Source organism: Anser brachyrhynchus (genome assembly GCF_964034855.1).
Source record: "Anser brachyrhynchus genome assembly, chromosome: 5".
Lineage (NCBI taxonomy): Eukaryota > Metazoa > Chordata > Aves > Anseriformes > Anatidae > Anser > Anser brachyrhynchus.
Genome location: NC_137699.1, coordinates 46630637 through 46652312, shown reverse-complemented (window position 1 = coordinate 46652312; position 21676 = coordinate 46630637). Strand labels below are relative to the sequence as shown.

The 21676-nt window shown below is 35.6% G+C and overlaps 1 protein-coding gene across 12 annotated transcripts in view; it reads right to left on the bottom strand.

The window, feature by feature from the left end:
• The window catches only part of FLRT2 (fibronectin leucine rich transmembrane protein 2), a 77090-nt gene that overhangs the window by 33591 nt on the left and 21823 nt on the right, over nt 1-21676 (bottom strand). Inside the window, exon 1 of one of the 12 annotated variants that reach the window (XR_013951797.1) lies at nt 649-21676. This exon is cut by the window's right edge and continues 14238 nt beyond it. The exons of 10 other annotated variants lie outside the window; for them this stretch is intronic. The gene's annotated coding sequence lies outside the window, so the exon portion shown is untranslated. The remainder of the gene's footprint in view (nt 1-648) is intronic. One more of the 12 variants, XM_080593696.1, reaches the window with a different exon arrangement.

Below are 21676 nucleotides of genomic sequence, written 5' to 3'. Positions count from 1 at the left end.
ATAGGAAAAAAATGTGAGGTAGAGTTTTAAGCTATTCCACAGGCAGCAAAATACACCTGCTCAGAAATGCAATTATTGTTTTCTTCTGAATGCAGAGCAGTCTATCTATTCAGGTCACTGTATGAATCAAATGAGAAGACAGTCTTTCATGTTTTCTGGGTAGACCTCTGGATACTTTAATTGGACCTCATATGAAGATCTTCTGAGGGATTTGGGAGTTTGCTGATGTGTTATTTTCTTGGACTAAAAACTGAGTTAAGTGCTAATTATGCATACCTTCTCATGCATCTAGGATCTTGACCTATGTCTACACCAAAATTTTATATACTAAAGGCATGGGTTCTTTACTTTTGCTAATAGGGCATACATTTGTTGTAACCCAGTGAAATGGGTCATAAAACCAGCATTAACTCTAAATCCAATATACGGTATTTTCACCAGTTTTACCTCTGCCAGTCTATTCCGACCTCTATACAACCCTTTTGCATAAAGGGCAAAAAGAAAAAGGAAAATGAACAAGAAAAAGGGAACAAACAAAAATAACAAAACAACAACACTGCAACCACACACACACACACACACATAACCCACACACCCCTTCAGTTTGGATTTGGCAGGAATTTATCAGACATTTCACTCCAGACTTACCTAGACCTCTCTGACCCATTATAGTAAATAGCTATCTTTAAGTGGTCTGAAATAATAAAGGACAAAAAATGAAACAGTTACAGCTATTCCAGAGGATAACAAACTAACTGACTCCTAAGAGCTTGAATGAACTCAGCCCAGAGCAGTGGAGTTTGTTTACTGTATAATATTATTTTAGAAATCCTTTCCTTGCTAGTTCAATCAAAATGAACTGCATTTCTTAATACCATTCACCCTGAGAGATACTGCCACATGCTCTATCCAAACACAGGCTTAAACTAACCCACCCCAGCAGCAATTATTTTCAAGGCTTTTGAGCCTCTTGGGAGATATTGCCCTCCTCTGTTCCAGTGAAGCAGAAAACCATCTTGTATCCAAGGGGAGAAAAGTTTTGTTTCCACATTCTCTACAAATATTTTAAGCATTATTCTCCACCCCCACCCCCAATATGCATTTTACTCAAATCTTCTGTTGTGTAGGGCTTATACAAAGAGGGAAGACTTGCCAAAGTGATAATGTTCATTATTATTACTAATAATCAAATAATTTTAAAGCACAGGTAAGGACTGACTAAGCATTCAATATTTAAACATGTTCATTGCAGCTGTTTTAGTCACAGAGTTCACATCCCACAAATCATTGGCCTATGCTGCAATTAAAGAAAAATTAAGATGATTTGCATAGGCACCTGTAGCAATTTAACTGTAAATTCACAGGCACCCATCTTCACTGAGGAAGTACCTGACTTGCATTGTCCAAAAACAAGCACTGAATTAGGAAGATTCCTTTATGAAAAGCATGTTTTTAATACCAAGAGCCACTGAAATTCATTGCTATTAAATCTGTTTAAAACAGATAAACCAAAGCACTTCCTTAAACAGCAGATGGCAAACTGAAATTTGGTTCCACGTGGGTCTATGGAGGCAGACGGTTTTAGCAGGTTCAAAAATGAATTCAACAATTTCATGGACATCAATCTGGTCTTTAATCAGGTTCCCTTAAAGAGAAGAGGTAAGAATGCGTCCTCTGACATACTGTGTTCCAAAATTTTGGACACTGCTGGGGGAAAGGATGGCAAAAAAGCTGCTCCAATAATTTCTTGTCATTGCTGGGGACAAAGTACTGAGCTGGTCTGTCTCAGTTTGGGAATTTCACATTTTAGTGAGTCGCACTTCATGGTCAGAACTAGGGACTGAGTTCAATAGGGGAAATATAGCATGCATGGACTTGACCGTTACATTTGCAAAGTGTTCAAGTCAGAAATTGAATACAGTGCCATCCTGTAAGGTATCTGATAGATTAAAATTCATCAACACAGCTAAGATTCTGCATTTTGAAATTGTGGGTAGCTGATAATAACAATAAATAAAATATTACATCAAAAATGATCAATAATGTCATCTAAAGCAATTGTTATTTCCTCCTGAGCATTCCAAATGCAACAAAAAAGAAAATGAAGAGTGCAGTGTTCTTATCTGGTTTTAAGGCCATGAGTTTTTAAAATGAGAACTGAAATGATGCAAAAATATGCTGCCAGTGCTACAGTAAGCTCTAGTTCCCTAAATAGCAATGTCCTGCTTTAGTGGACTGGAAACTTTATATAGTGCAGTATTGACCGCAGAAGGAACTGAAACATATCATCATGTTTTGGACTCTTCTCTTCAATGACCTTTGAACCTTTACTGTAGAGAATAACCCAAGCCACAACGTCTGTATATAGAATTGTACTGCCTTGAAGTTCAGAATGGTTTAAATCTAGGGTTTCAGTTTGAACATATCTGTAATTTTTATTTCTCTAGGCTTTGCAGAAACATCATTACTTTTTTTTTTTTTTTTAATTCTATTTGTATTCTTCGAATGATACAGATGGGATCTTTCTTCTTAGTCTCCTGACTAAACTTTGGTGAAAGAGGTCATTGGACCAGCCACTATATAAAGTCTATATAAAGTCTGTGAACTTTCTAGGCTGTATCTTTTCCTTTTTGACTGCTGGGAAGACTGTCAAACAGAACCCTTTGTAGGAAGGCCTTGCTCACTAGCTCACTTCACCTCCTTTGAGATATAGCATCTTGAAAGAGCTTCGTCTTTCACTAACTTATAGAATCCACAACTTTGGTTGTGCTTCAATGTAAAGTAAGTTTAGCAAAAATGATAGCTCTTTCTAAATTTGATACTTTTGACTAAACCCAAACAAAACAGAATAAATACAGTGATAAGAAGAAACAAAAGCGGAGAAAATTCACAACTTCGCTTCTTTTGATCCCACCTTCAATTTCATACTAACACTGCTAGTGATACCTCAGCATCCACCTTCATCAATCCCTCCCTTTTTGGTGGATAGGCACTTCAAAACCTTCTACTCCTGTCTGCCATTGTTAGCCTAAATAATAACAATCACACATTTTAAAGTCTATTTTTCTAATTTCTTTCTGCTGTTTGAATACACTGAACTAAATAAAATAAATTTCAGAGATGGCACTGGCAGTCAGTAAATGCTTGCTAACAGCAAACAATGTTTGCTTATTTTCTCCTTCCTTAAAAAAATCAGTTACAAATTTGTAATCACAAATGACAATCTCCTTTCCATGCTGTATTTGCTATGTTTCTCAGAGAGTCAGCTCAGCCTTTGCTTCAGCTACTGAAGGACACAGTGAGCATGATTATACAGTATTAACACATCCACAAAGGTTCAAATGCTGCTCTACTGCTAAAGGATAATTGCATCTTGTAACACGGTAGGCACAGTCATACTTGCCATTGTATACATCACTATTCACCTTCTGATCACCCTGTCTAAACCAGACTAAGTAGTGTCCAGCCATAAGTCATTAAATTAGGTGATGAGTATGATGAAAAATGAAGTATTAACTTAAGGCTATTCCTTAGCGGAAGTAGTCTGAAATGGTGTGAAAAGGAGGCAGGTGTGTCTAAAGCAGTCATACTTCTCCTTCCTGACACCAGCACCAAACCTCTGACTACTAAGCCAGGAGCAGCAGGACAGACCTATAAAGGGTGTGCTTGGAGAGACAAGTGTCATAAAACTGACAGAAAACAAACAAACAAACAAACAAAAACTATTCTTCAGGCTCTCTTTAGATATTATTTTTTCCATGACAAGCTCTTTGGGTGAAAAGCATCTTACTGCCAGAAGCAGATGAAGACAGAACTGAAAGTGAGACCATCCTCCTAATGTAAGGCAAGTAGAATATCTCCACGCCCAGAGAAGTTCAAAATGTTGTTGTTTAACTTCTGAATTTATTTATTTTTCTGAGAAATGCTGTAGTGGCCTGGACGGACAACCTTCAGCATTCACGTTTGCAAGCACTATTCACAACCCTATAATCACAAACTCTTGAATCTTATGGTGGGAAAGCTCAGGCTCTTCCGAACCGACAAGATTCCACGTGAAGGAGCCATAAAAGAAATGCCAAGTATCCTGAGATTCACAACAAAATCAGGACTAGCAAAGCCAGCTGCATGTCAGAACCTACAGTCAGGTATATAACCAGTGAATGTATTTTTTAAACTCAATGTGAGCATTAAGTAAATATGACTGATTAATCCAATTATCCCACTTGCCTTCCCACTTGAATATTTATGATAACTCTATTTCTCCTAAGCAAAATAAAAAGGAAAATGAAGCCAAGCACCTAAAAACTGCATTCTCCATGAAGCTATGTGGGTAGGCTGAAAACAAATAAGGTAAAGTGTCCTCTGATGGTTTGTGTTCAAACAGAAAGAACCTGGTTTGTGGCAGTACCACAGGCTTTATTGGGCTAGTGTTAGGTTAGAAATAAAGGCAATTTTAATTTTCTAATATATATTTAAAAAAAAAAAAAAAACACTTTTCAGGTTTTGGATTCCTCAAAATAAGGAGCCAAAAGGCAAGACCACATAGGTTCATGTGGTGACTTTGTGAAGGTATTTCTGGACAATGCAAGATACAGTAAATTATATTTGCCCCAGCTTTCAGTTACACATGTACGGCTGGGACTTGAGAGCTCTGCACTGGAGCTGCAACCCTGACCATGCTGATGGCCAGATGGCTGCCAGCAGGTGATGGGCTAAGTCCCCAGTTCATTTGTGTGTGATTGGAATGCAGGACTGGGACTGACCTCCTGGGTTAGTGAGTCCAGGACCCTGCTAACCACAGGCAGCTGTGGTGCTTAGAGGTAATACATCAGCCAGAAGCTGATGTATAGCTTGTTCTTCCTGCTGTGAATCCTTTCATGGCCCCTTCCATTTTCTCCTGGGAGTTAAGGTCCTGGGCTTCAGCTGCTTTTGCTCCCAGGGATAGCTAACAATCCCTTGAAAAATCTCAACATGACAAGCTTTATTAAACTTCTTCTGGAACTCAAAAAGTGCTTTTATTTTTTCAGTTCAGGTTGAGAAGCTGAGACACTTTGGCTGTGTATTTTGGGTTCGGCTGTTGACTGCATATAGTACTGTGGCAGAATATAGAGTTTAGTTTCCTTAGAGAGAACTGCTCTGGCACAGACAATACCAGGAGCAGCTTGGACTTTTCTGAGAAATTCAGGATGAGACGCACTATATGGGATATAAGAAGGCAAGGCCAAGTACTTTAGGATCTTACATAAGCATGCTAGACTGGGAGGTTATTCTAAGCTTCCTTCAGGAGGCCTTTCCACACCCTCAGAGTAGCCCAGAACAAGGACAACTCAAATTGTGTCTTAAACCTCCCATGGACTTTGGGATTGGTGTTGTGACTCTAAAAAAGGAAGCGTTAGATCTTCATCAGAGTTAAATGAAGTTGCTTAAGGGTTGCAAAGAGAGATGGGAGCACCAGAAAAATTAAAAGTTGCAAGTTCCTGTCTCCTAGTCTGCATTCAATCAATGAAACCACATATTCTTCTGCTTAGACATCCAGCTTTGAAGACACAGCCCTTAATGGCCTGAGGTTTTACTGTTCCAGCTTTGTATTTTTTGTTGTTTTTTTTTTGTTTGTTTGTTTTTGTTTTGTTTGTTTTTCTTTTTTTCCTTCAGCCTTTACTACCAAACTCAGACAGAGTCATTCGATGCAAGTATAGGGAAGAAGACTGGTGTCACAGTGGGGAATTTAATTTAATGAAAGCACATGCAGAAATTATTTTGTTTATTGAAAGTGTGTAAACGGACAGTACGATTTACAAGGTTACAAGGAAACAAGTACACAGCTTCCCCTGATGCTGCGGTTAAGGCAGTTTGGAAACTATTGTGCTATGTGACAGAACAGTGCACACACACTGCCGAAAGCCACAGCAACTATTAAAATCCATCTTTGTTTTAAGTACCAACTATTAAAGTGACCATGCTGGTTTTACCTTGTTTGCTCTGACAGTGGATGACAAAAGTCATTTTAAATGATGAAAAGTTGCAAGTCTGCCTTTTCTGAATTGCAGAGGGAATTCGCCTCTGTGGTTTTTGAATGACACAGTGAAGCCAAAGCCAGAAAGGGAAGTTCCACATACTGCGTCAATTATGCTCAGCAGAAAGCAAATATAGACCTGAAATATGGAGACCCACATATATGCAAGTGTCCAGATTTTATGGCATCTAGGTTTTAATGTAGCCTGAAATGAGATGGTAGAACTCATGTCAGCTGTTTTACTTCACCACCAAAAATATACCTCACATTGATAATGCCAGGATATTCCACATAGGAAGATTATCCTATTCTTTTGATGCAACAATATCACACAGACAATTTTGTGCCAGAAATAAAGCATTTGTGTCTTCCACCATTTCTTGAACTTCTATGGTCATACAATTGAATGAGGCATCTTAATCTTCAATCTGAGACCAAACATAATTTAGTTTACTGAAAAATATCACCTCTTAGAATTCTGTTCCTAGAGTGTTCTTGATGCAAACATCATGATTTTCTAAAATACATTACTTATTTGCAATTATACAATGCAATGTTCTTTAAATTACAGAAGTAATTGAAAGTATCCTTAATATTTGCAACTGGTCACAAAATATCTACGGAGAGCTTATGCCCTAATGTTCAAGGCTCATAATTCCTAAGATCAATTTTCTGTTGTAAGAGTTCATAGAAAAATATTTAAGATGAATTTAACAGAACAACTTTCAATTCACTTTTCAAAGCATTCTAAAACCAAAACACCAAGAAAAAAGGAATGCAAATGCATCTCTCCAGTTTTCAGAAATTTCTGCTTCCAGGGCCAAATTCTTTTTTGATGAAAAGAAGCCATTTTATTGTGCTTGTCCAGCAGAGAACACACTGTACAATATTTTGACATTTCAAACCGAAGCCTGACTAAGGGCTTATATGGACATTTTAAGAGGGAACAAAGGAACCGTACAATTTTTAGCACCTTACAAAGGTTTCTTTCAAGCTCAGTTCTAAAGTTATCTAAGATTTGTGAAGAAATATTCACCTTTTTAAATCGATGCTACAATCTGGTAATGAAATTTGAGAAAGTGAACATTATTCCTCTCTTAAAAAATGAACAAGAAAAAAAAAAACACTATTCTGATTTTCATTCCAATGTTGTATGTTAGTATGTTAGAGTAACATCTAGTCCTGTATGCCTTCTCAACAAAATTGTTATTTGTGTTGTTAGTAGAATAGTACAAAACAGATTTATTGTGAATGATAGGTATTCTATTACTTAATTTTAAATAATCAGGGTCCATAATATTTTTAATATTTATTTTATAAATAGGATGGAGGTGAATTTATTTTTGCTAGGCTGCAAGACAATGAGCTTTATTTCAAGAAATAAATGCCTAAAAAAACTAGTAACAGAAGGTGCTCTGTAATTAAACTACAGTTTTGAGAAACTAGTAGAAAATCATGGTCATGAATTCCCTTCTCATGTATGAAACTCCATGGCTCTGATTCTATTCTACTGCCTTTGAAGTCAATGGAATATTTCCCATTAGTTTCAGCTGGCCCTTTTTTTTTTTTATTTTCAGAAGTACTTTTCAAAGTTTCCCATTTCCAAGTTCCCATGATTTAACCTTGGGTGTGATCTTGAAAGAATTTTTATGCACATGAGTAGACAGAATTACTGAAGTCAATGAACCTGGAGGGCTGGTCCCAACATCACCACTTACAGTGGCTGTTAACTGCATGGAATGCCAATCACACCACTTGATTTCTCCATTTCACTTTAGAACTCAGGATATACATCTCTGCAGCTTATGCAACAGTTACATTGCTAACAATGACAGCTCACTAAAAACAATTAATACTTTGTGGAATAGCAAGGAAATAAAATTGCAACAGAGTACTTTCGGCACATTAAGAAAGCAATACCAAAAAGAAAAAAGAAAAAAAAAAAAAAGGCTGGTTTCTCCAATTTTCTTGGGGTTTTTCTGAATGACATTAAGCATAATAGACTTAAGAATAATATTTTGAAGAAAACATCTGAAACTTTGATTTCCACAAAGTCAATTGATTCTGACATGTAATTATTGCTGCAGAGGGATTTTTTTCAAGTTCTCAAAAGCAAACAAGAAAATGGACCCCATCAGTTTCATATTTAGGTGTCTGACTCACTTATCAAAATGAAAATATAGCCCAAAGTCTCATCTGATGATGCAATACATCACCATGCACTGTGTAAAATCTAACAGCTATGGTTTGATTTAATTTGAAGTAAAAACAAAAACAAGGCTGCATGTTACAGCAACTTTGCTAATGTTCCTCAGCTAAAATTTTAACTTGTTCTAGGGGGTGTTTTTTTTCTACTTTTATCCTCACATCTTTCTACAAGATCAATATCATTTTGTTTGCCCTCAGTCAAATTTTCTAACGTGCTTTTTCTTCCTTTTTTTTTTTTCCTCCCCTTTTTAAAAAAAGAGATCATTGCTAACAGTGAAGTGGTGAGGAATAACCTAGCTGGAACAATGTACTGAATATTCTCTGTTCTGTAAAAAGCCACCCCACCCCCTCCCACACATGTATCCGTATTTCTTCATTTCTTCCCCTCTTTCTCTTCTGGGTGTTTGTTCTGTATTCTTTTTCCCTGTCTCCTCAGTCCCCAGCATGAAGCACAATCCAGTCCAAGAGATTTTTGTGGATTTCAGAGAGGGTGAACTGGCTTCTGACTGCTGTTCTCTCCCTCCCATGACTGATACAATCTAAATGGTATCTGGATTTTTGAAACAACTGCATTTGGTTGGAAACTGAATACTTCCTTGATTCTTAATGGTTCAAAACAGAATTTCTACGGTTTTTTTGTTTGTTTTTTAATCTTAAATGTCAAAGTAATTGAGTGTCCAGCAGCTCTAAGTTCCCCTTAGATTTTTTTTTTAACTGAACTTTTTGTTTCCTTTACTGTGCTGATATTTTTCCAAAATGGCACCAGTGAGAAGAGCACAGAAAATAAATCCATTCTTTTTGGAAGTGGACTTCTGAACTAAATAAATGGATTTAAGGATGCCCATAGGAGATAATGAGAATGTTTAGCATTTACAGTAAATGTACAGGGTTTTTCATCTCTCTAGTACAGTAGAAACATTAAGTAATAAACCACCAGATTAATAATAATAATAAATAATAATAATTAAAAAAACAGCAAATGGATAATTAAGAAAACAATGAACATTAGAAAACGTGTAAAAACACAGACACAGAGCTAGGCCAGCTCATTAGGTTCAGTTGAACTTGATTTATGCTCTATCTGTTATAATATCCAACAGACACCCCCCTGATGAGAGCCAAATGTGCCAAGAATCTCTTGACCTAATGATTTTAATAAAGCATTTGTTTGAAATGCTTCTTTTTAATTAAATGTCTGGGTTTGGGGATGCTAGGCATCAAAGAAGGAGTACTGGATACCCAGAAAGTAGGCAGCACATAACTGAATATATTTGTGTATAATAAGTTGAACAAAGAAATTTTGAGAGTGGCTATTAGACATTGGTAAGTGTTAATGTTTATCACAAAAGACTGCAGAAATGGATTTCAGGAATCAGGTATAAAAAAGTGGTCAAGGACTGAAAAAGTATAGAAAGAGCATACCATCAAACATCTCCTATGTTTAAAAGTAAAATGCCTGCAAGTAGAATTCCTCACACAACCATGACTGGGACCTATGCAATAATATGTAAAACAGAGAAAACAAACATAAACATAAATAAGGTCTCTAACCAGTACAGACAAATTCTGGATATAAATAGCATATACGCTTGTGATGAGAGCCTCACATTTGCTGGTAGGTTACTACCTCCAGAGGTTCTATAAATAAATCGTTTGATTACACTGTATATACTGATAATATATATATGTATATAATGTATATAATGTATATACACTGATAATGCCTGCTCTGTTGCTTTAATGTTGTTCTGTTACTTACAAAATTTAGAGGCACTTCAGATTGCTTTAAACCCTTCTGGCTGGTAGCAGCCTCTACACAGCCAGTTGCCATCTGAGACCAATTGTAAGCAGATTCCAAGTGGTTGCCTCTGGTAAATGGTTGGCTCAAACCCACCCGAACCCCATGATAACCCCTCCACCCCCCCCTTTTTTTTTTGTGGCCAGGCCGGTGATGGAGTTATCAACTGGGAATAAGTGGTACTGCTTATTCTACTACTTTGTTCTGCCAGAACAAAACTGGATAGCAAGACAAATTCTGAACATTACTCTAATTACTCTATAAGGTAAATTATATATACATTAAAAATTATTGAAGTACTTAATGCTTCACATACAAAGGACTGCTCAAAGACTGCTACATACATAGTTACTTGGAAACCAATCTTGATGACTGTACAGACTTTTCCCGCCATGAGCAATAGATAGATTGCTTCCAAACTTTTCTTCTAAACTTTTAAGCTCCTCTCTCACTTCCTTCATTGACGGTGTCAGCAGAACAAAACAAGGCCCTATATCAGATGTGGTTTTATGGGGAAGGCTCAAGGCTGTCCCCAGTTTCAGTGATGGGGCACTGAGCACACCTGAATCCTCTTGGACTAATGGGCAGGAAAGACCCATAACATGTGAAGACTGGCCTCCACCCCAACTATTTTGGCCACTGAAGAACAAAGGATGTTCTCAGAACATAACCAGCAGCTTCTAATAGATGGGAAAAGGTGTATCCTGTACTTTTTCTGAGAATAGTGATTACAGGCTCGGAAACAAAAGACCAGAAATGACAATGTTTAACACTTTGCATAACAAGCAAATCAGAAGTTGAATTGTTTGTAACAAAGACTTAGGGTTCTCTTATGACTAATATCAGGAGATGTGAAAGTTTCTGAAAGAAATACTTACTGCAATCCTTTGTAAAGGAACTACCAACCTAAACAGAAAACTTAAAAGTAGCTTTCACTATAATATTGAGTCAAAATCCAGGTGGGAATAACAAGCATGGAAAAGAAAATTGTCTAATTCTATTTAACAAAAAGTTAGAGGCAACCAATGCTATGACTACATTCCAAAAATCTATACATTTTAATAAAGTTCACTGATTTCAGTCATATAATCATAGCAATGTTAACATCTTAGTGTTTTCCAAATGCCAAATTATTTTTGCGACCACTTAGAGACTGTAAAGAAATAGAAAAGAAAAATTATTTTGATCTCAGTAAGTCCAAAGTTAGCTTAGAGGTATGGTTGCTAAACCTTGAGTGAGACCAAGAGGTTTTTCATACTAGTATCTGTTAGCAGTGCATGCATTGCCACAACATTTGATTTATGTCTTTTTATGTTTAAAAGCACATTGTAAACAAGTCAAAAAAAAAAAAAAACACTAAAGGGTAGATAAATATTATAGACAAACTAATTCAAATGGAAAACTGAAGAATGTATTTTGGAGATTCTGAGCAGCCACATGTAGTTTGATTTCTAATATGATTTCAGATGCTTCTTACTAGGTTAGTATTTATTTTCCAGCAGTGCATATTTTCTGGTGGAAAGGCCTGAATCAACAACATTGAACACGTTTATACTGTACGACTATCATTAGATTTTTCATTGGAAATTAAATTCTAAAACCATTCAAACACAGCTGATATTCTCATTGCTAATACAAACCACAATGTTCCTACTCCTGATCTGGGACTAGATGGGTTTGAGAGTTGATCCCATCTCACACTTTTCTCACAGGGAGCAGATAATCAGCTATTGCACCTCCTCTTGGCCAGCTGCCCACAGCACCCCCCCCCCCCCCCCCCCCATTGCTATCTGGGACCAGGCAGGAAAAAAGGACCTGGAAGCTTACAGATTTGAATTCAGTCTTCTTTCTAGGCATGATTTCTGGCAACAAGGTGCCATAGCCATGTTCACATAGCTGGGTCCAGGTCACATAGCTAGCACCGACAGACAAACTACTTCTAACTAAATAATAAATCTGAATATATATATTTGTATATATTCTATTAATGCTGAAATGAGATGCCTTGGAAAATCTCAGTACTATTTGTAATCAGCATTAAAGAAAATATATATTTTTTTAATTAAAATATTTAACATAGTTCTCGTCACAGATTTTTAGAGGAACAAAAATAAAATAACAAGGATTTAGAGCTAGGACAGTGCAGATTTGCCCTAAAGCAGTAGGGAAGATATGTAGGGGTGAGTCCTAGTTTCTACATTAAAGTCAGACAGATCTATAATAGTTTCTGCATGATCTACTCCTAGATTCAGCCTATAAGAGTTGAAATTGAAAATACTGGCCAGAAAAAGAATACAGATTGTAGATGTGGTATTAGATTAATGTAATTATGAGAAATTATTTGGGTGAAAGGCTTGGAAATAGAATAAAAGATCCCTGAAACTTTGGCTTATTATTTCAGATCTATCTCAGCTGGATCCAACCATCATTGCCAGCTGATGGCAGTTCTGTATGAAGTAAGTAAGAAGATTCCAACAGAGTAATCACTGGACGGGTGTGCGCAGTAAAAATCACAGTTCCCATTTGTAAGAACTGTTCCCTTGTAAAGCCAAAAAAGGCAAATAAGCATGGAGATGAAATTATCTACTTATTCACAGAAAAATCGCTCTGGGCTATGTTGAGGGATAAAGACAATATGTATGTGTGAACGGAGGATAAAAACATCACTCATATTTCTACAGTGCTTATGGTGCATTTCCTCTATGACACTTCCATTGTTCTAGGCCTTCAGTCTGATAAATCAGCAATACAATAGTTAATCACTGAAAAAAGGTGAAAACAAATCTTTTCTACTCACTAAAATGACAAGGTGGGTAAATACAGACCAATGTATAGACATCTTAGTATATTTTCTACTCTGTATTAAAACTGGAAGCCATTTAAACATCTTTGTTCTTATCCTTCTTAATACAGTATCAAAGAAAAATTAATCACACATCACTTTTCAGAAGAAAAAAAAATGGGGGGAGAGAATGGGGGACTGGGGGGGAGATTTCAGTGTGCTGCCCACAGATTTACCTATTATCTCCGTTAACGTTAATGGGAGCGCTCTAGCTAAATCCCCAAGCCCTGCAGCGGACATATACCCTTTCTAATTTAGGAAAGAACTGAAAAGACGGGGAAGTGAGACCTAGCGAACATGAAAAAAAAAAAAAATCGGCAGAAATCAAACAGTAACTGGAATTGCAATAGGGGATAGCAAAAACACTGCAGAATTTTGCAGTTTACAAAGGAATGGGGTTCTTGGATTTCGGCAGAGTTCTCAAAAGGTAAAAATAGAGCTGGTGTGAAAAGGAGTGACAGAAGTCCAAGCGGCTTAGGAAGCCTGGTAGCCTATCATCACCTCCAGGAATAGTGGCATACCCCTCCGTGATGGTGCAGGATGGAAGATACTGTATTATTTTCTGGAGATGAATCAAAGTGATACTTTGTGTTTGTATACTGTGTGTTGTTAGCAGATAATTGTCTTCTTGGAACAATTTTTTTCTCTTCTTGTTAGAACAAAGAGAACATGGAAGATATGTATGAACAACTCTATGCTTTTCCAAGCAAACATAAAAATAATATTGTAATCCAGATGAGCCCTGGTTATAGCTGGCTGTACATTAAATACAATTTTACAGGAAAAAAAAAAATCTTTCAGTTTTCTTCTATCTCTTCACATTGTATGTGTACTGAAAGAAAATACGACACATTCAGGGCTGAATATGTCAGTCTTGGCAATTTAAACCAATATATCTTATAACTTCTATTCTCTTATCCAACATCTTGCAAGTTAAATCCCATATCAAATCAGACCCCCTACATAAGAGTAGAATTTGATGTAAAAAATAAACAGGATTTAACAGAATTATGCCAAGAATATATTTGGGCCAAGCTACATATAACAAAATTTCTGCCAGTGAACCGGGTAAAAGGAGCAGAAAATCTAATCAACTTGTATTATTATGTTATCATCTCTGAATTTAACTTTAGACAAATAAATATCAGAAGGCATCATTTCCATGCTAGAGGGGGCTGCAGAAACAGTGAGACTCAGTGTGTCTGGGGATCTTCAGTATATGGTGTGAGAACTAATTTTGCACACCAGGCAGAACTGTGCTGCAGAGCAGGCTACATATGCAAGGAAAAGATGAAATGAATGAAAGTTTTCATTTACCAGATTGTCTACAAAAAGCTGAGTTTCTTAAGGAGTAGAACAGAAAGAATTAAAATCAAGCATTCATTTAACATAAAAGACTTCTCTCTGACTTGTGATTAGATTTATGATTCTAGGTTAATAAAATCAGATTTGGTCAATATTAAGTTCACTAACCACACGTTGCTTTTCTCTCCTGTTTCACCTTGTAGTGAAGTTCAGAAATTTATCTGTAACTTGTAAATTGATATTTCAAACATCTTGGCCCTCTTACAACCCAACAAAGCTTGGCTTCCATTCTGCATGCATTCTTTCTTACTTTGCATTCAGTCATATCTATAATTAGATGGATTACTTTATGAATCAAGAATCAGTAGACTCAAATGCCTATGAAAATGACAGTGTGTTTCAAAGTAACAGATACAACTTAAAGCTACATAGAGTTAAACGGAGAAGAAGTGTGATTTAGGATTGATATAGGGAAAGGCATTACGGTAACCAATATATGAGAAAACTCTCTTGGAACAGCTTAAAAGCAGTTTTCCCTCTCCCCTATTAAATTCTGTTATTACTGAAATTAACACATTGATGTAAAAAGACTTAACCAGGAAATGCTAAAGGATGACCTTCGTTTTAAATATACAAAATCTAATTTCTCTTTGACTAATAAAGGAAAAGTAAAGAACTATCAGCATTAATATCATCATTATGAAAAAGTGATGAGGGTTCAAAGGAAAATCTGAAATCTCTCTTCTGAAATTTGTGAGCAAGAAACACAGTGCATGTGTATGTATACAAATGCATATATTTTCCTGAGAAGTTTTTTTTTTTCCCTTTCTGTTACAAGCTTATCCAGAAGAATGTTATCAAAAGGGTTAAAGATATAGTATTAATGCTATACCACAACTGGTGTCAGCAATTTATAATGGGATGCTGGGTTCTAGTGCCAGAAGCTATGGCACAGGAGAGAGTGTTATTATAACAGCATGATTCTCTATGAAAGCCTGTCATCTTCTGTTCTCAAACCTTTGCTAATGTACTGAGGCTATGTGACCAGATAGAAAAGGAATGTTTTTCAGCTGTTATGTGGTGGCTATTAATATAGTTACTATTATACAATAAATATGCTGCTACTGCTTGCCATCATTTTAAATTGACAAAGACACAGGAATCTCTTGGCACACCATTGTTTCTAAAGGGCCACATCCTTCACTTCTTATTCATATGAAACTCTTAATAACTTTGCTCAGTAGAAATTTTCCTTTTAAGAATTTTAAGCCCTTGAGACCAGCTGGGTACGAATACCGTGCTGTGTCAGACCATATTCTATGTGATTGACAGGGCATAATGCAACACACAAGTTTGAATTTTTCTGCATTGCTGCTCTCTTACTTGTATTCTTCTAACATGCCAGACAATACCAGTCAGATCTAGCACATGCTCAGCAGCAGGAAGATAGAGATGGAATTCTGAACATTATCAGTAGATTGCCACTATGTCTGACTAATAGCCTTGACAATTCACAGTGGATAAATAAGACTTAACAGTTGTTTAACTCTTCACAGAATTTCCTTTCTTTCTGCTATCACTTTTCCAAATCACTCACCTATGTTTCAAATATTTCTTTTTTTTCAGACCCCAAAGAGAAACTTTCAATCTGGTAAAGAAATGTTTACTTACAGCATTTGATCAATTGCAGATAATTTTAATTTGACTAATGAGTTCTTGCAACATCATGCCCAAGGAATGATGTTAATTCTTCAGCCTAATGGACAGTTTTACCTAGTTGTTTGTAGCTTACACACTAAGCAAATTATCAACAATGGATGTAACTGAGAAGAGAATTCTTTATACGCCATTTATCAAGAAAGAAATCTGAGTCACAAAGATGAGCAGATGCACCTTGATCATGTTGCTCACTAGAGCCAGTTAGGTCATCAGAGCCAACACAGCACTCCAAGGCACCAGGTCACACACAGCACCAGCTCAGTGAGCCGGGAAAGCAAGAAAATTTTGTGGAATCAGTGGAACTTATACATAAAATATGTACAGAGAAATATTTGCATCTTTGCATTTGAATTTCCTAGACATCTGTAAAAATGAAATACTTATCTAAAGTTAAATCAAACTAGCTGTTAATGTCATTTACACCAAAATTAAAATGTATCATGCATGTATACATTACTGTTCATATTTGAAGTAATGCTACAGTAGCTGTAAAACTGGTTGCTGCTGTTACCTACTGATACGTAATTTGTGCTCAGAAAGTTTACCACCTACTTTTCCTATACTTTGTTGCTTTCACTCACCTTGATCTGTTTTTCTGAAAAAAAGAAAAAAAAAAAAACATGAAGCAAAGCTTGAAAATTCAATGTAAAATGCAGAAGTGTAACTTTATTTTCCTTATAGATAAAAGAGGGAGGGAGGAAAAAAAATCCAAGAAATTGTCTCCCTAACTGCATCGCTGCTGGAAGTGAAAATTGAATAGACTTTAGGCAATGTTGAACAAAGATCTCAACAGAGGAAGCAACTAATCACAGAAATAGGTGATCTACTGGTTCAAGCACAGAACTGCAATTTGTATGAGCACATGCTGTAGAACTAGAGGAGACATCCTGGGTCAGTGAATCCAATTCCCTGCTATCATAAGTAATCATGTCATATAATCCCATTCATCTAATTTGAGCTCCATCTTAAAACCCTTTTTATGAATTTACAGAATAAATGCACTCATAGCTAGTTTATATTCATTTGTTCTTGTGTAACCTTGTCCCTTAACAAAAATAGCTCATCATCCTCCTGCTTCCCGTATATTTATAGAAAGCAATCTCACATTTTCTCAGCTATTATTTTGCTAGCCTAAGTCCAGCTCTTTCAGTCCCCTCATGTAAAATAGGTTCTTCATTCCCCTAATTACAAAAGAAGATGGTTTCTGTACCTGCTACAGTTCAAACATCTTTTCTAATACCCACTACAAGGTTCCTATTATTAACCAGTGAGGTTTCATTAAATACAAGCAAAACTGAGTTTCATACATAATATGTTTTCCTTCTCTCATTCCCTTTCTCTCTCTTTCTCTTCTTTCCTTTCTCTCTCTTTCTCTCTCGATCATGGCCAAGTCACACAAGTCTTCTGTGACTGACGCACATATCCAAGTCTTCTGTTCCATCTGCTGTTTTCCTAGCCTGCAAGTTACACTTTTTGTTTAATTAGCCATATAAATGTACCAATACCAAACATATCAATTTTTTTTGTTGTATTTCATCATATATCTGTTATTTATGTCTTATAACTGTCAAGGAGTTCTCATATATCACTACCATGCCCTTCTCTAACTAGAATTTCTCTTAAATTTTTGTCATTGGTTGATTTTGTTCCTAATAAACTAAAGTCCTGAATGAACATACTAACATTCATCAGCCCCAAAGGTAATGCAAGAGGAATTCTGCTAATAATATCTCTGAAGACAAATCATGGAATCATAGAATGGTTTTGGTTGGAATGATTTATTTCCTTTTATTTCTCTTCCTTTTAGCTGTTTTAGACTTAGAAAACTAATTGTTTCTACGTCTCCTAAGTCTGTAAGTCTCTTTCTGAGGCTAAATAATTTCTCCATATCAGATGTTCTCTTGAAGTCCAGGTAGCAAAGGTCTATTATAATTTTCTTCCAGAAGAACAGTTATCTTGTTAAACATCTCTCAGGCTACCCTAGCATGACTCCTCCCTCCGTCTTTCACTAATGAAGATTTCACTTCATCCCAGTTTTCACTGATATCTATGTTCTTAAACACTTTTCTCAAAACGTGTTTCAAGTCCTTGCATATGGTTAAGTTAAAGCACTGATAGCCACCATAACAAAGACAATCACTTCCTTTTTTCTCCTCCCTCTTTTTCATACTCTTTTTTTGTGAGCTATTCTCACCTTAATTATAAAAGTTGCTTCAGGAGTTACTGTTTCAAATATTCCTTATTGCCAGGGTGAAATTTATGTATCCTTAAGTCTTGCTGCATTCTCAGATGACAGAACATCAGTTTTTAAATACATGTTTCTATTAGATTTTCTGCCTTTGCATTTTTCAGTGTCATCTTCACGGAAAACTCAGTAACATAGTTTCAACCCTGATATTGAAACTAATTTCACTCTCTTGGAAAGAGTTATAAACATCTCTCTTGAACCATTTTCCCTGCAATAGAGATAAAGAAATATGTGTCACTCAAAGCATGTTAGGAGGTTTGATTTGCTTACATTTATGTGGTGCTTTGGAAAAAAAAAAAGAAAAAGAAAAAAAAAAAGCACTATCTGTGTCGTTGTAACAGCAACAAATGACATTGTAATCTCATAACCAAATTTGCAAATGCCAACCCTCTTGGGTCTCTTGCTAGTTCTTCTGTGTGAATGGCTCTCATATGTTTAGGCGTTTTCTATGACTGAATCTAGATTAAATCATTATAGTCATCATACCTTTTTGCTGTTGTTCTATGATAATAAATTATTTTACTTACTATTGTTACACACTAATTCTACAGTGGCAAAAATTGCTACAATTTTATTACAATTTTATTTATTATTAGCTTCATAATTCATGAAAGCAGCTGAGAAACAGAAAATGTTACATAGGCTGAAAATTCTAGCAAGAAAAGTATGCAGTACAGATAATATTTCTGTGCAGGTACATTTATGTATGTATGAATAATCTGTACAAGATGTACATCAGTAATGCAGAATAGCAACTCAGATAAACACATGTTAAGGGGTACTAACTCTGGTAAGTAGACATTGAAAAGGCTACACGGTATTGGACAGAGTGAGAGAATTAGTGCTAAAACATATGAAGAAAAAAAAAAAGATAATATAACATTTTTAAAAGCTTATTAAGTTGCACGATCCGTACTAGAAAAATGAAAAATGAATTGCTTCATATTGAAAACATATGCTATACATGAAAGAAGGGAGAAGAAGGGCAAGCCAGACCAAACACAGTGGCCATCACCAGATGCTTCAGAAGTCCTAAAGACTAAAACACTAAAGAGATCCTAAACTCTAACTGTTCACATAATTGTTCAGTAGTTTCTTAGTTTCTATTTAGCTTCTGAATAATTAACAACTGTCTTATTCACTCACTCACATAGGCACATATCCTTATACCTGTAAAATATACATTTTTCAGCTAAGTATGTCTCATTACCCATATGAATATCAAATATTTGTCCTGATTATAAACATTTGTCTTTATGAATGTGACACTGAGTTCAGTAGGAAAGCTCGTCTATTTTATAGTATTCTTTATATTGGCCCCTGTTTGGATATAATAAAAAGGATACTTTGGAATATTCAATTTCTCTCTCTCTATCTAATAGCTTATTTTAAATTATATATTATATAATATTATAATAATATTATATTATAATTATATATTATAATTAACAATATTAGCTTATTTTGGTCATCTTCCTTCTGAGCTAATATTCTGTTTTGTACCAGTATCTCCTTATGATATTAACAATCTTCTCTCTGAAGAAAAATGCAGATTTCTCTTGAAAAAAACAAGAAAACATGAAACCTTTTTGCTGTTGACTTAAATTTTGAAGAATTCGAGGTGTCTACTTTTATGTGACATTTCATACAAAGATCATTTTTCACAGCTGCATCTGTAAGTGTTTTGCAGATAGTAGATGATTCATCAACAGAGCTTTGAAGAAACCTTAAGGGGTAGGTCAGTATTCTTAACCAAAGAGGACCAAAGGTTAAATGACTTGACCATGTAGGCTCAGTAAGTCAGAGGCAGAGCCAGAAGGAATAAGACCCAGGAGCTGACTGAGCTGTTTGAAGCCAACATGAAGTTCCCAATGTCTTTTTTGCAGAAACGGAATTCTACAGCAGCTTCTGCAATACACTTCTCCATTCTCTAATCACTAAAGCATCATTGAGCTAAATAGCTCTTCAGTTACTAAACTTTTAAAGGCTGTTTTGTCAGTGGTGCTGGTGATAGTTTTTGCCCAGTATGGTACTTGATTTCACATGATTTCACAAAAGTGCTCATCATGCATTATTTCAATAACATAAGCTTAGGCAAGTAGCATGATTTAAAATTTATTGACACTATAATCCTTTTAAATAGCTTCAGCATAGCATTAACGTATTACAGAGAATGAAAATGACAGTATAATATCAAAATTGAATCAAGCAAACTCTAAATAAAATTTGTGTAGAAAGGCAGATCTCATTTCAGGCTATTTGCACCAAAGAGCATGATGATAATGTACACTATTTATGTAGCTGATCTGGAAATGTTTTAACAACATTTGTTTGTTTGTAAGGGGCTCATACTAATAAACGATGATAACATTCTCTGTCCTAAATCCTTGTAAACTGGGAAACAAAGTCAATGAAATGAAACTATTATATTTGTGTTCAGTCTGGAGAAACTCAAATCCTCCAGCAGATTTAAATCTTATTTTGATGGCAACAAAGCCTTTCAGGTATTTGCTTAAAATAACTTCCTTTTATTCTTGCTTGTTTATTCTTATTATACTTGATAAGTTTATCACAAAGATTTGCAAGCACCAAATCTCCTAATGTTTTTGCAACGACACTTAAAAATCAGTGGAAGCCTAACTTGGACATCTCCAATATTTCCTTTATAACCCTAATAATTTTCTGATTATCACAACTCTCCAGAGTTTTGCTCAAAATGTTTGGGAAGTATCTGAAATAGAAGTGATGCTTTGATTTAATACTTATATTTTTAACCAATGCAGATGGGCATATTTTCCAGTGCAGTTTTACCAGTGACATTCTATATGGACAGCTACAGTTCTCACATTACTGAGATAATGTTATTGCTATTAATAATCTCAAAGAACCTCTGAGTTTGAAGGCACTGCATAGAGCCACAGATGGCTGCATAAAGGTCATTATTTTTATAGATATAGCATTAAAAATACTGGAAATGACAAACATAAGTCTTTGTAGTGCTGTGTGTTTACCTTCAAAAAGCAAGAAAGGAATTTGACAAGAGTGTTTGGAGGAAACATAATACTATATAAATGACACTCTAGTGCAAGCTAAGCTTATGGCGATATAAATATTGATGTTATTAATGCCACCTAAACCATGCAAATATAAAATATACCTCCCTAACTTGTGTGCAGTGTAGCAGTTTATGTCAGCAAGGTATTAATTCCTTAGCAATAAGTTTTATTTTAAGATTATTTACTGCGTTTAGGCCTATAAGGAAGGAAGAAGAGCTTGAGGAAGTGTGCAACGGGAGTAAGAGAGAAAAAGGGAAAGGAAGAACTGGATGCATGTAGCATTCAATACCATAAACTATTATGGTATCATTTCTACAGCGATTTAAACTGTTGGCCACAGCATATGTATTTCTCTTGTATGAATGTAGTTTCCTGAAGTGAATGGAAAATTGGACTTTTGTAAGGGTTTAGCGAATTGGGCCTATGGTTATTAGATCTAGGATATATATAACAGATTTTATGAATAAGTGCCTGGACATCAATTCTG